This window comes from Chenopodium album, chromosome 9, assembly GCF_948465745.1.
Source record: "Chenopodium album chromosome 9, dcCheAlbu1.1, whole genome shotgun sequence".
Classification (NCBI taxonomy): domain Eukaryota; kingdom Viridiplantae; phylum Streptophyta; class Magnoliopsida; order Caryophyllales; family Amaranthaceae; genus Chenopodium; species Chenopodium album.
The window spans coordinates 53,352,953-53,369,732 of NC_137842.1; positions in this window are offsets into that span (position 1 = coordinate 53,352,953).

Consider the following 16,780-nt stretch of genomic DNA (forward strand, 5'->3'; position numbering starts at 1 on the left):
CTTTTATTATTCATATTCATTCTTAAACCCAATTTTAAAAATCGTTTAATTTACAACACAATCCGAATTTGAAATAAACTCCTAAAAGTCCTTAACGCATAAGAAAATTGGCTTTAAAAAGATGAATTTCTTAATTAGAACGCTCAAGAGGATAGTTTATAAACATCCGGGTTTTTGTATTTTGTCGCATGATGGCAGATTTGTCGCGCCAATTCTTGTCGCGTAGCGACAATTCTATCGCTAAGCGACATAATTGTCACAACGCGACATGAGCTAACATGGCGCGATAGGTATGTGATTTTGGCGATGCAGTTTCTATCTTTTTTCCTTGTAAATAACGTAGCCTTTCAAGGGTTACGAGCACTATTTTCTGCTCATATTCTCTCTAATACACTTATTCTTTTAATCTTCCATATTTCTAAAACCTTTCAAAATTTCTCCTTCAAGTGCTCCTACACATCAATACTTCACCCAAAACTTTATCGACGGTCGACAATGTGCAAGGTTGATCATAAATACTAGGGGTTTCAATATAAACTTAATTTAATTTGTTTTCTTTATTTAATTTAGCTTATTTAATGTCATTATTTAATTGAAGTTTGTTTATCATTTATTCATGATGCAGTTTTAAGGTCTTACAATCGAAGTTAAGTAGATTTAATTATTTTTTCGTTTAGTTAATTCTACAATTCTTGTTCTTGTTAGCATGTTTATTTGAACTATTGCTTTGATCATTAACCACTTAAGGAATCATTAATATTTTTAGTATCAAGCCTAAAATTTTAATTATTAATAACTATTTAGGGCCTGTTCATATTTACTTATTTTCAGTTCAGTTCAGTTCAGTTCAGTTCAGCTCCAATCAGTTCAGTTCAGTTCAGTTCTAATCAGTTAGGTTCAGTTCAGTGCAGTTTAGTTCAGCTCAATTCTTAATTTTTTTTTTAGATGTTTTAGCATATTACAACAACGATAATAATAATAATAATAATAATAATAATAATAATAATAATAATAATAATAATAATAATAATAATAATAATAATAATAATAATAATAATAATAATAATAATAATAATGATGATGATGATAATAATAATAATGATAATAATAATAATAACAATAATAATAATAACAATAATAATAATAATAATAATAAAATAATAATAATAATAATAATAATAATAATAATAATTATTATTATTATTATTATTATTATTATTATTATTATTATTATTATTATTATTATTATTATTATTATTATTTTAAATTACATTCGTCGTTCAAAATGGTCACATGTTTTTTTTATAGTTGAACTCATTGACAAAATGAGAGTACTACACAACAGTTACTAGCTTTCATAATCGGTTAGTTCTTCGTCTTCTTCTTTTTCATTAAGTTGCTCCATTACCTCGGCATTCCTCTTAATTGACTCCCATATCTGATCAGTTATTTGGTTTCGTACAATATCCATAGCTGCTTTTCTGTTATCATCGTACATAGTATGATCTTCTGTTGGTCCCATGACTTCAACTTGGTGCGTGAATGGAATCCCTAGTTCATGTAAACGAACAAAATTGTGTATAGTACAACAAGCAACGATTATTTGCAACTGATAACAAAAGTCCATTTGCGGCATCGAATTAGGTTGTAGAACCTTCCACCTATTTTTCATAACCGCAAAAATTCTCTCAATTACATTTCGACAAGAAGAGTGTAAGTAATTGAATTGCTCAATCTTTCCTCGTGGAGGACTTGTTCTCTTGAAATCAGGCAAATGATACCTCACATCAGGTCCTCCATGTGGACTCAGGTACCCGAGTGTATTAGGATACGCTGAATCGACCACATAGTATTTTCCTGTACAACAATCATAATGTTAGTTAACCAAAGTAATGGATTTTTCTATCTTATTCATCGCAATGTAACTTAGTTTGTACCAGACGGTGGATGAGGGAATCCCATTATTGCATCTTCTAAACTTCAATTCGCCTCCAAACAGTTGTATCATGTGCACTGCCTTCATAACCTACATTGATGTGAGTAAACAACATGTCATGTGAACACACAGCCATCACATTCCATGATTTGCCCCCTTTTCGATCTCTAAAGGCCTTGCCTACAGCATCTGCAACAACTGCATGTATAAGGGTACCGTCTATGGCACCAACACAATCCTACGAACAAAAGTATATGGTCATTACATGGACATTATACATGTAGGTAAATTTAATGTGAATAAGTACCTTAAAGAAAGGCCAGTATTTGTTGTTATTTTGAATTTCAGGAGGTGTTTCATTCAAACTTTGATATGCTCGAATTATTTGAGTTGACAATGTCTACAATCCACTATATATATTATCATTAATTTTCATAAACATTTTCATATATTTTTATGCATTTTAATTTTTCAGTTCAGTTCAGTTCAGTTCAGCTCCAATCAGTTCAGTTCAGTTTAGTTCAGTTCAGCTCCAATCAGTTCAGTTCAGTTCAGTTCAGCTCAGCTCAGTTCAGTAAATATGAACAGGCCCTTAGTGTCAGGTTTAGGATGCTTTTAATTTGTTCCAATTCTTTAATTATTCTCGAGTTGCTTCGTTCCTATATTCATGCATGTTTGTTTGAATTATTGCTTTAATCACCTATATTGCATGTTTAATTGGGAATATGTAATTGAAAATCATGCCTAATGAGATAATTTGAATAATTGATTTAAATTCCTATTAATCTTGTTACTTAATTATTCAAGTGATCACAATAATTAAATTTTTGTGTGCATTAAATATTCAACTAATTTAGATCAAGTAATTTGGAGCGAATTAAATCTTGTATGTATGTCTTTTGGGTTGTAATAAATATTTATCGCTATAAGAATCGATTAGAGGCCAATACGGGTAGAATTGACTTCATTACTCAATCTGTACCATAATCCCCGGATATCTAGCCATGATTCAGGACCACTATAGATTTAGTAGTCTCGTGGATTATGAATGGAGTGTGACCTTCATGGATCAAGTCGTTGTTGCCTTCAAATTGTTCCTTTTCATGGTTGTCTTTCATAATCTATGAATGGTTTACAAGTTCCTTAAATTTGCTGGCGACTCCCTATTGTTTTGTCCTTGTCGTTATATGTCAAATCCAACTTCCTATGATTGCCAAGCATGCATATTCACCTATGCTCCACATAAGTGAACTTCAAGCGATGCCTACAAATATATATTGCTTAGATCCCCGATTTTTTAGAAAGAGAGTGTGAGTTCAGCTAATCAATGGGATTGAATTGAAAAAAAAAAAAAAAAGTAAAACAATTAACAGTGTTAGCTTTTTCATCCAATTTGATGTTTTGTAAGTTTAAAGTTTTGTAAGTTTAAAGTTATTTCAGGAAGCAGTGACAAAGTAAGGGTTATCTAAGAAAATCACATAATAAAACACAAGGTTACATAGCATAATTTCCCTTTTTATAAGCTCATTACTAGTGTGTGACCTAAACTTTGCTACGATGCTACTTTGATTAAATTTCTTTTTTTATTTTAGGTCAGCTTAGAAGATTCATTAATATTATTATTGTGAATAATTATAATACAACAATTACAACATACTTCATGTGTTCCATTATTATATTATTGTTGCAATAATTGGACTTTTGCACTATTTATCACTCTTGTTTGACCATATCATATGAATTATACGTTCGGCAAAATATAGTCCTGTGAGATCTTGTTCGATTCGTCTCTTAAAATACTTTCACAATATCAACTTAATTATTGTAATTTTTACTCTTGTATAATTATAGATATTTAACATATAAAATGTGATTTGGGATGCATAATTATTTCATCCTTGTTGCAACATTATTGGAACGGAGGAAGTGCTTATTTTATATTTTTTTCCCTTTATTCTACATTACAATGCATGCCTTACCATATATTTTTGTGTGGATTGATAGAGCATGCATGATTTATTTCAAGCTAAGGTGGTCATAAGTAGTGAGGTTTTCATTTAGTACGATTAAGGCCCCGTTCTTTGGAGCTGCTCTGCTCTGCTGAAATCTGCTTTGCTCTGCTTCAATCTGCTCTGCTCTACTCTACCCTGCTCTTATTAATTATAATAATAATAATAATTGATTTTTTAGAATAAAAATTAATATTTAAAGATAATAACTTAATTAAAGATAATACTAATTATTAATTTTTAATAATAATAATAATAATATAAATAATATTTATTAATTTTTAATAATAATAATAAAGATATTAATTAAATAATATTTAATAATAATTATTATTATAATTAATATAATAATAATAATTAATATTTAATAATAAAATTTAATGATTATAATAATAATGCAATAATATTAATAATAGTAACACTTATAGTAGTAGTAGTAGTAGTAGAAGTAGTAGTAGTAACACTTATAGTAGTAGTAGTAGTAGTAGTAGTAACACTTATAGTAGTAGTAGTAGTGAAATCTGCTCTGATCTGCTCGGCTTTGCTCTGCTCTGCTTCAATTTGCTCTACTATGCAGTGCCCAGAAGCTCAAAAGAACAGGACCTAAGTGTTCAAATTGTTGAAAAATGGTGATGTGGCGTGATATTGGTGTAAGAAGGGACACATGAGGTACATAGACATTTTTAGGAGCAATTTTTAATACTTAATAAATAAATAATATAGATTTTCCAATAAGACCAACGTAAATAAATAATACTCCCTCCGTCCCTAAATTACATTCCTCTTTCTAGTATTTATTCCTCACATAATAGAGAGAAAGAGGAATGTAATTTAGGGATGGAGGGAGTATAGTTTTCCAATAAGAACAACGTATAATTTATTTATTTTTTTTTTTAAATGGAAGTTATACCACTATAAACTTGACTTTTTGCCCAGAAAAGGGCATTAATGAATTGTTTGAATAAATATGGAGTAAATTAATTCTTGATTATGACAAAAAAAAAATGGTATTCACTCATAAATTAGAGCAAAAACAAGGCATTTTTTTTGCAAATAAATAAACATGATAAAAGTTGCTACTTTGAAAGTCTATTAAGACAGCACATTAAATATCTGTTATCACTATAATTTTCTTAATACTTGATACTATATTTTATTTTAAAATACGTTTGATGTATGTAGTTATATAAAGCATTTTAAAAACGGAGGAAGAATTTACTCGACTCTTATATACTTTCTCCGTTTTCTTTTACTTGCAACACTTTCCTAAAAAGGAAATGTCACAATACTTGCAACACACTATAAAAGAAAAGTTACTTTAGGGAAAAACTATACTATTTTCCTTATTTAAAGCACATGGCTCAATAAATTACACTCCTAACAATCACTCATCCCATTTTAAAGTGTATTATATCATATGAACCCCACATTTCTTAAATACCGTGAAAAAGTGTGTGTTGTATCTAAAAGAAAACGAAGGAAGTATGTTTTTATATATAATTGCAATACTTTCTATTTGAACATGGACCGCTGTTATTTTGATATTTCTTTTTTCTAAAAACAAGACCATTCAATTGCATTTTTTTTTTGTACAAATTATCTCTCCCATAAACATTGGAAAATACATTTGATCCTGCTTTACTTTATTCACTTATATGCACTAAATCTATTATTGGTTTTTCTAAAATTATGTGCAAGCTCAAGTGTTGTAGACTTGTAGGTGTTCAAGAATGAAGAAAGTAACTCAAAACAAAGAAATTTAATTAGATCAAACAATATACGAGTAAATTAATTTTATCTTTTTAGTGTTGGTGGGTAAGGAGAACGATCCTACAAGATCGCAACCTCTTACAAGTAAACAAGCCTAGTTATGCAAGTTTGACTTATAGATGGTGGGAGAATAAGGGAATTCCCGCCCCCAAAAACCACAACCGATAGGATTCAAACTTAGCATTGAGATAATGAGGTAAAACTCCTATCAATTACCCCAAAACAAGTACTACTAGGTAATACTCAGTGTCCCTATATTTTTTTGGCTCAAATGATTTTTCAAGGTCTCTAAGACATATGTTAAAATGTTTATATCTTTGTTTAAGTGTAAAAATTGTAAAAAGTTTATGTTAATAATATATAAGATGAGAATAATCAAACAAGATCCCACATAATTATAAACTTTTTTATAGAATATATAGTGGAAATTTATTATCAAAATCTTTAAAATTTGGCCTAAAATTTGAGTCTGGAACGAAATAATAATTTTACTAAAAAAAAAAAAAAAGGGGCCGAAGGAATATAATTTGTGAATTGAGGAATGAAGAGCATATAATACTCTCGATTTGGACCAAGAAGTACATAGTCAATAAAAGTAATAATACTACGAGTACTAGGATAAGCTCCACTCGTATTAAAAAAACTAGTGGGCAAATAATACAATGGATAATAAAGACAATAATAAGAGAGGAAAATAAGGAAGTTTGACCAAAGTATTTTAGTCGATGCAATTGCGCTGGATTTGCATGTGGCAGAGATGACTCCACTGACTAGTCTTTTATGCCGGGGAACAGCTATCTATCTATCTTATCTAGCTACTAATTCATTCATTCATAGAATCATTTCTATTTATTTATTTATTTATTTATTTATTTATACTCTCTCTATTCATTCAATTCAGCTTCTCATTTTTGACTCTTTTGACCCATTCATTTCTTCTTGATTCTGCCTCTTTTCATCGAATCCCCCCTTTAAAGGAGACAATGCCATCATTCTTTTACTAACACTCCTATTGGGTTAAAATTTGATTTACTTTTACCCTTTTTACTTCTTTTTCAAGCTTCTTGTTCTTGTCTATACTCATCAATTAGAGTTTATTATTAGCTTTAACTAAAGATAATTCATCATTTTTGACATTATCACAATGTTTTTTGCTTTTAATTAGTGTTAGAAATTTTTTAATGATGATTATAGATTGTTTGGTACTTTAGAAGATAACAAAGAATCAACGAAATGGAGTTATTGACATGTGTCATTAAGACATTAACTATTTACTACCTACGTAGTATATTCTACATACTCCTATTTTATAAATCAAATATATCATACAATTTTGATTTGATATATATTGTGCAAAGCATTATGAACTAGTATGTTTCTTGTGATTTGAAACATAGTCAAGTAACGAGAGTGATCATATACTGTGCAAAGCATTATATATGAACTAATATGTTAAAAGTTAAGTAATTAACAAGAGTGTTGAAATTGTAGAACTTTAACATTAATAATATACTCTTAATTAATTAAGGGCTTATAAGTTCTAATAAGATAAAATTAGGGTTAATAACTTCAAATAAGGTACAGTAGTGTTCTATTCACCTGACTTTCACTAACCTTATACTATGTAATATTTTATTTTATTAATTAGTATTGAACCTTTCTAATTTCAATATGAATTTTATTAGCCTTTATATTATCTTAATGATGATTGTCAGAAATTTTTTAATGATGATTGTAGATTGTTTGGTACTTTAGAAGATAACAAGGAATCAGTGAAATGGAGTTATTGACATGTGTCATTAACTATTTACTACATACGTACATACACTTATTTCATAAATCAAACTAGTGAGTTGGCTAGGCGTTGCCTTGAGTTGCTACTGTTGTAGACATGCAATCAATAAAAAAATTTAAAGCTTTTTAAAACTATAATTGTCATTGTCAAACCAAAATTGAGTTATGCTTTTAATATTTTTTTTAATTGAACCTTGTGGTTTGCACTTATTTGAATTTTTTTTAAAAATATTGTTAGAATATATGAAAATATATTCTTTGACTTTGTATAAATTAGTTTAGCAAGTGTATATATCCTAGCTTAATCATAGCCTAGATTATAGCTTAACAGTAGCCTAGATTAGAGATGGCAATGGATCGGATTCGGATCTTCACCCGATCCATCCATTACTCTAATCGCTCCATCCACATCCATCCATCATCCGCTTCACCCATCATCCATATCCATCCGTCCATCATCCGCGGATGAAACGGGTGGAGCGGATGACTAATGGATGAGTATTAAAGTTGAAAAAAACTCACATAACTTTAATTTTCGGTTATTTGTACAAATAATTTTCTTGCACATTTCATATTTTATTATTAAAATTCTTAGATTAAAAATTAATATATGTTAAACGGGTGGGTGGATGATTAGCGGGTGAAAAAAGTATCATCCATATCCGATCTAATCCATCATCCGCTTCATCCGTCACCCGCTTTTCATCCATTTAATTCGGGTTTTCATCCATTTATTTATTGCGGGTTAGTGGATATCCACTTAATATTGACATCCCTAGCCTAGATTATAGCTAACAGTAGTCGAGTTTATCTCGCATATTTGATGTATTTATACTCACAGCTAATCAAGGCAAATGATCAACGATCATCTTTATCTCATCTTTCATGGTATCAAGAGGGTTACGATCCTAGTTATCTCTTCTCGGCTCATCTCTTTCTTCTTCCTCAAAATTATCTTTTCAATCTTCCGCTGCAACATCCCATGGCTAACAATACCAAATATCACCCCACTTTGACTATCACAAAAGTGAAGTCGCTTATTCCGATCACTTTGGACGCCAATCATGGCATGTACCACTCTTGGGCCGCTCTCTTTAAAGTGCTATGTCGGGTTCACGACCTTACATCTCACATTCCTCCTCCTACGGAGCCGACCGAACTTGATGCCTATGAAGCCTCTAAAAAGGCAGACTTGGCCTTTTGGAAATGGCTTGATGCCGCTGTCCTTAATTGGATATATGGTTCTATTGCTCCCGATCTTCTCACTGCCATCCTACTCAAGGATGACACCGCTCATGGTGCTTGGACTCGTCTCGAGTCTATGTTCCAAGACAATAAAGCATCCCGGGCTTCTCATCTCAAACAAGAACTTGCTGACCTTGATTTCGAGAATTTCACCTCCATTGATGGCTATTGTAATCACATCAAATCCCTTGCTGATCGTCTTGCGGATGTTGATGCTCCGATTCCCGATACCCGTCTTATTTTAAAAATGACAGCCGGTCTTCCCGAGGCCTATGCTGGCACGGTGGATTTTATACAAAATCAAGAACCCCTGCCATCATTTGAGAGCTGCCGATCCCGTCTGAAATTAGCTGAGCGAACAATTAAAAATCGACTTGCTAAAGAAGGGGGGTCCACCAGCCGGTCTCCGACAGCCCTCGTCTCAACCTCCGGCCAGCAAAACTCTGACTCGGCTGGGAATTCTTCTCGGTCGAACAAGAAGGGCATCAATCCAAAGAAGCCTGCCTCAAAATCTTCTGGTAAGCCTCGAAATGCAGGCCCAACCCAGCACCCTTCAGGCCCAGCTCCGCATCAACCTTGGCAGTACCCACAAGGCCAATTCTCGTGGCCTGCTCCATGGCCTCCGTACTAGGCCAACCCCCCTGCCCATATCCGGCCCAGTCATGGGCTCCTAGGCCAGCGGCTTCTTCAACAAGTTCTAGGCCGTGTGGGCCTGGTATTTTTGGCCATGCTCCACAAGCCTATTCTGCTACGGACAATGGTCCGAATCCAACTCCAACTCATATCGAAGCTGCGATGCAAATTCTTGCTAATCTCAACCGTCCGGATAATAATTATTACATGGACACTGGTGCTACATCTCATATGACGGCCGACCAAGGTATTCCCTCTTCCTATGTAAATTCGAGCATTAAAAATCAAAACATTGTTGTTGGTAGTGGAGATTTAATTCCAATTATTGGTCATGGTAGTACTATTTTACCCTCCCCTTACCCTCCATTTACCCTAAACCATGTCTTGCATGCTCCCAAAATAATAAAAAATTTAATTTTCGTCCGAAAATTCACGAAAGATAATATGGTTTCGATTAGTTTTGATCCTTATGGATTTTTTGTGAATGACTTACAGACGGGGGCCCACCTAATGAGATGTGACAGTACCGGTGACCTATATCCTATTTTCCCATCCAGTCAAGCCAACTCTTCAGTCCAACATTCAAATTTTACTGCTCTCTCTTCCGATCTTTGGCATAATCGTCTAGGACACCCTGGAGATAAATCTTTAAGTAGTAAAAAATTCATTGAATGTAATAAGGCTTGCAATTCTTTTTGTTCTTCGTGTCCATTAGGGAAACACGTTAAATTACCTTTCTATATTATGTCGCATACTTTTTTACCTTTTGATATTATTCATAGTGATCTATGGACTTCTCCTGTTACTAGTTCTTTTGGTTATTGTTATTATCTCTTATTGCTTGATGATTACAACAAATTTTTATGGACCTATCCTATTGCAAAGAAATCCCAAGTCAAACATCTTTTTCAATCTTTTCATAAGATAGTCCAAACTCAATTTGAACGTAACATTAAGACCTTTCAATGTGATAATGGCACTGAGTATGTTAATGGCACTCTTAAAGAATTTTTTTACACCCATGGCATGCTTTATCGTCTCTCTTGTCCTCACACTTCCCCTCAAAATGGTAAAGCTGAACGACATATTAAAACTATCAATAATATCATACGGACCCTTCTTGCTCATGCATCCTTGCCCCTCTCTTTTTGGCATCATGCTTTAGCTATGGCTACTTATCTCCTAAACATTCTCCCAACTAAAGTCTTAGGCTATAATTCTCCAACTCAAGTTTTATACCAACGTGATCCAATATATTCGGCATTAGGAGTCTTTAGTTGCTTATGTTTCCCTCTCTTTCCTTCCACTACTATTAACAAATTGCAAGAACGGTCCACACCATGTGTCTATCTTGGCCCCGCGCCTAATCATAGAGGTTCGAAGTGCTATAATTTATCAAATGGACAAATCATCATTTGTAGGCATGTTAAATTTGTTGAAAACGAGTTTCCGTTTTCAAAAGTTCACACACCGAAAGTTGATGATTATAATTTTTTGGACTCAACTCCATCAAATCACATTCACCATTTGCGCACCACTAAACCTCATCCCACTATTTCTCCAGCCCATCCCACGCATTCAACTTCTTCTGATGGGCTCCGCACTCCTCTCACCCATTCTGGGCCTCCTCCTCCGCCCAGCCCAATTCCCCAACCTACTGTCACAAATTCACAGGCGGGCTCCCCTCACACCGAAGCCCAACACACCCCCCATTTACTCCCTCCACTGTTTGACAGCCCAATTCTCACCTCCTCACGAGGAGAGGATCCCCTTTCCCCCATGTCTCCCAGTTCCACCGAGTCTACCACCCCCTCCGGCTCGGGCCCACCAACCCCACCCATCTCCACCTCACATCCAATGACAACACGAGCTAAGGACGGTATTACCAAACCCAATCCCAAGTACTTTTCCAACTTAAACACGATGACTACCACTATCATATCCCCTATCCCAAAGGACCCTGTTAGTGCTATTCGTGACATTAATTGGAAAAATGCAATGTTAGATGAATTTAATGCTCTTATTGATAATCATACATGGGATTTGGTTCCTCGGCCCCCTAATGTGAATGTCATTCGTTCTATGTGGATATTTCGTCATAAACGAAATTCTAATGGTTCTTTTGAAAGGTATAAGTCCCTTCTTGTAGGTGATGGTAAGACTGAGCAACAGGGAATTGATTGTGATGAGACTTTCAGTCCGGTTGTAAAACCGGCCACTATCCGTACTGTTCTTACTATTGCTATTTCTCACTCTTGGCCGATCCATCAATTGGATGTCAAGAATGCCTTTCTGCATGGTCATCTCAACGAGACAATTTATATGCATCAACCCATGGGTTTTCGTGACAAGAGTCGCCCGGATCATGTGTGTCTTTTGCGGAAATCTCTTTATGGTCTAAAGTAGGCCCCTGGAGCCTGGTATCAGCGGTTTGCAGATTTTGTCACCTCTATTGGATTTGCTAACAGTAAATCTGATAACTCTCTGTTTATCTACAGGCAGGGATATGATACTGCTTATATTCTGTTATATGTTGATGACATCATTCTTACAGCTTCTTCTGATCGTCTACAGACACATTTTATGGATCTTCAGGGATCCGAATTTGCTATGAAGGACTTGGGTCCTTTAAGCTTCTTTCTTGGCATTGCTGTAACTCGTAATGAGAATGGTATGTTCTTATCTCAGAAGCAGTATGCTACTTCTATTATTGACAGGGTTGGCATGTCAAATTGTACTTCTTGTCCTACACCTGTTGACACGAAATCTAAACTTAGTGCTACTCATGATGCTCTATATGAGGATCCCACTACGTACAGGAGTCTTGCAGGTGCTCTTCAGTATCTGACTTTTACCAGACCTGACATTTGTGTGTCTTCACATGCATGATCCGCGCAATGCGCACATGGGAGCTCTGAAGCGTATTTTACGCTATTTACAGGGCACTTTATCTTACGGTTTGCATTTGTATAAGACTCCTATTAGCAAACTTGTAGCTTATACTGATGCCGATTAGGGGGGATGCCCCGACACTAGGCGATCTACTTCAGGTTATTGTGTATTTTTGGGTGACAATTTGATCTCCTGGTCTTCTAAACGGCAACCTACATTATCAAAGTCAAGTGCAGAGGCCGAATATCGAGGGGTTGCCAATGTGGTATCTGATTCCTGCTGGATCAGAAATTTGTTGCTTGAGCTTTATTTCCCTATCAGAAAAGCAACTATTGTTTATTACGACAATGTGAGTGCTATTTATCTCTCCGGAAATCCGGTGCAACATCAACGCACAAAACATATTGAGATGGACATTCATTTTGTTCGTGAAAAGGTAGCTAAGGGTGAAGTACGAGTTCTTCATGCTCCTTCTCGTTATCAGATTGCAGATATTTTTACGAAGGGTCTTCCACGGGTCTTGTTCGATGACTTTCGTGCCAGTCTTAGCATCCGTGATACTCTCGCTACGACTGCGGGGGAGTGTTAGAATACATGAAAATATATTCTTTGACTTTGTATAAATTAGTTTAGCAAGTGTATATATCCTAGCTTAATCATAGCCTAGATTATAGCTGAACAGTAGCCTAGATTATAGCTAACAATAGCCGAGTTTATCTCGCATATTTGATGTATTTATACTCACAGCTAATAAAGGCAAATGATCAACGATCATCTTTATCTCATCTTTCAAATATAAATAGCATAGTTGATATTGGCTTAGATTGTTAAATAATCATATGTCTTATAAGAGGTTGAGGTTCAAACCTCCTTATCCTTGTGTTTTTATATGGAGTAATGTTTGTTGCTTGGGGGTTAATCAGTTCAAATAAGGTACAATAGTGTTCTATTTACCTAACTTTCACCCACTTTAATTATATTATCTTATCTTACTAGTATTAATTAGTATTGAACCTTTCTAATTTTAAAATGAATTTTATTAGCTTTTTTACTATCTTATTTGAACTTATAATCCTTTATTGCAAACTAGTATGATCTTATATAATTATCTTATACTTGTACTAGTAAATATCCCCGGGCAATGCCTTATGTTTCAAAAATCCTTACATTAATTGGCTACTTATAAAGTAATTGTAAAAAATAATTATTTTCTCAAAAGAATTATCACTAATGTCTAAATCTATCCCGACCACGTTTGAAATATTACTTCTTTTAAATATTTATAATCGGATGATTATTTAATTTTATGGTTCATTGACATTAAATAATATGAGTAATCCTAGACTTTATTCAAAACTCTCAGTTTGAAAGTAAGTCTTCGGCTCTGAGACTTTAAGAATTTTTCTATTTTTAAAAGACGGTTGCTTATTTGAAATTTTAATTATGGTGGCAATGCCCGTCGATTTGTTAATTGAAATTTAAAATAATTTTTTTATCAACATGCCAAATTTAAAAACACATCATTGATACAAACATTGTTATTTAAGAGGTTTATATCCCTTTTAATTTGGGATATTTTGACGTAGGATATATATTATAAAAATATACATTATATATCATAAACGGATTTTTTTTTTTTTTTTTTTGCAATACTCTTTAACACGAATATTTTGATATAAAAATAATAAATTATATACTAAGATAATAATCATTGATGGTTATAATTTTTTAAAATAGGATTATAATTTTATTTGAACATACATATAAAATATTGGTATTTTATCGAAGATAAAACTCAAAACCGGTAATTTTATCCTAAATATATCCAAATTTTATTGAAAATAAAACTCTAAACTAATTTTTTTTATCTTACAAAATATATTTAAATCTATCCAACATTTCCATCCTACATGTCATACTTATAATTAATTGTTGCCTACATGGCGTGACATTTGACGAAAAGTTAAAATGCCAAATGTCGTTGTTTTGTGGCATAGCTAAAAGTTTAGCTTTATTTAGTTATATGATATGATATGATTGTATTAGGCTATGATTGTTATATTTAGTTATATGATATATATATATAATAGCCATATAGGATTTAATTTTCTTAACGCGCCACGTAAGATTATAAATTTTAATTGTAGTCAATAAAATAAGATATTATTAATTTCTTTTAAAATAAAATAATTTAAATGTCATATAAGCAAAATTGTCAAATGAGATTTTTAAGTTTAAATTAATTAAATATAAAATATTACCGGTTGATATTATGAATTTTATCGAAATATATAACAACACTACAAGAAAAATCACTTTTCGTAGCGATCATTTCGTAGCGATTGTACATTCGCTACAATATGCAAGTATGTTTGTAAAATAACTAAGGATGTTGTATCATTTTTACAATCGTCATGGTTTTCCCATATAAAATCGATACGGAAAACATAATAATACATATCCACACTATTTTTACACATTTATATAATTTTGAGAAATCGTATCATTTACAATCGCCTCTAAATCCTAAAAATCGATACGAAAATCCTTTTCAACACTAGATATATAAATATTGTTTGACAAAGAGTACATAAAATATGTCATAGCTTATTGGTGAAACATTTAATATAATAGTTAAAATAATCGCTACGAAAAGGTTATTTTCTTGTAGTGTAAATTTTAGCACATACATAAAAATATATTTTTATAAATTCAAACAAATCGTGCATCGTACGGGCTTCATCTAGTATTAGTGAAATTCGAGTGAAGAGAGCACTACTGTGGCTGTTTCTAACAAAAAGCAAAGGAAAATCACGAAGGATTAAAAAAAGGCAAAGGAGTAGGTCCCAAACGGTAAATTAATTAATTAATTAAGGTATCACTCTTTTTGCCTTAATTTTACTTATGTTATATAACCTTATTTTATTGGTCCTAAACTTAGTAACAATTATCTTATCATCTAAATTTATCAACTCTTTTTTAGATCTTATAGGACCTTTCTTGGTATTTTATCAACCCTAATCTTATACTATCCGAATTTATTAGCCTTATGTTATGCAAGTATTATCTAGACTAATTAGAACTTATCCTATCTTATCTTATCGAGACTTATAAATTAAAAATACGTTAAAATACAGTAAAAGAACAATCTCATCTTTGCCCCCTATCATCTTCTAACAATCCTTAACCTACAACACTAGTTTTGTGCCCCGTGCGGCCGTGCGAGCTCGGGTTGTGTATTGAATTTTAAGATAAATTTTTAATCTATATGTCAAATTTTAAAATATATCATTGATACAAAATTAGTTAGGAATTGGCGTACTTTTGTGACGATTTGCTATCTAGTAAGCATATAATGACTAATAATAATGTTGGTGAAAATGTTTGATTTAATTTAATACATTAAAACAATAAATTAGCAAAAAATAAATTAAATAAAATAAATATTCAAAGCCTATTGGGTTGACCCGAATCCAAAACTTTGGACAAAGATTGAACATTTCTTGACTCTTAACCTGAAGTGACCCAATCCGAGATGACTCATAACCCGGCCCTAATTGTCAGATCTACATAATAATTAAATTCTTTTAGATTGGGAAGTATATTATTTTAACCGATTACTTCCTCCTTTCCTAAATTACAGTCCTACTTCTAGTATTTATTCCTCACATAATAGAGAGAAGTAGGAATGTAATTTAGGGACGGAGAGAGTAGACTATATTATAAATGGATGTTAAACTACTTCCTTCGCTCAAAAAAATAAATAAATTATGATATAAAAATAAATTTATATGATAATTTTTTAGAATTATAATCTAATAATTTTTTTGAATAAAATTATAATTCAATTTGTACATCTGAAATATTGGTATTTTATCGAAAATTAAATTCCAAGCTAACAATTTTATCCTAAAATTTTATGCAAATAGAATTTTTTTTTTTTTTTTTTTTTTTTTTTTTTTTTTTTTTTTTGATCTTATGAAGTACAAAAACTTTTGTATACACCCGGTTTACACTAATTTTACTGTACATCGAGCAGTATAAGGGTAACTTTTACCTAATTTTAGGGTAACTTTTTGCCTTTTTTTGGGTAACTTTTAACATAATACAATTTTTATATAAATAGACAATAAGAAAAGTTTTATAATGGTAATTTAATTATATTTATTCACAAATAATTGATTTTTAGTCATTTAAAATGTGATTCTTTACTTATAATTTTTATTTGTATTGGATTACTTTTATGCATATTAGGGTAACTTTTATTTATTTTAGGGGTAACTTTTGATCAATGTAGTCTATCTTTATAGTGGATGTACAATAATTATTGTACACCCGATTTTTTATAAAGTTTGTATATGAAGTATATTTAAATCTATACAACATGACGCGACACTTAGAGTTAGAACGCCAAGTGTCGTTGCCTCATTATCAGGTTAAATGTTTAGCTTTATATATTAGTTACTAGTTTTGTGCTAGTGCAATGCCAGGTTGTTTATTG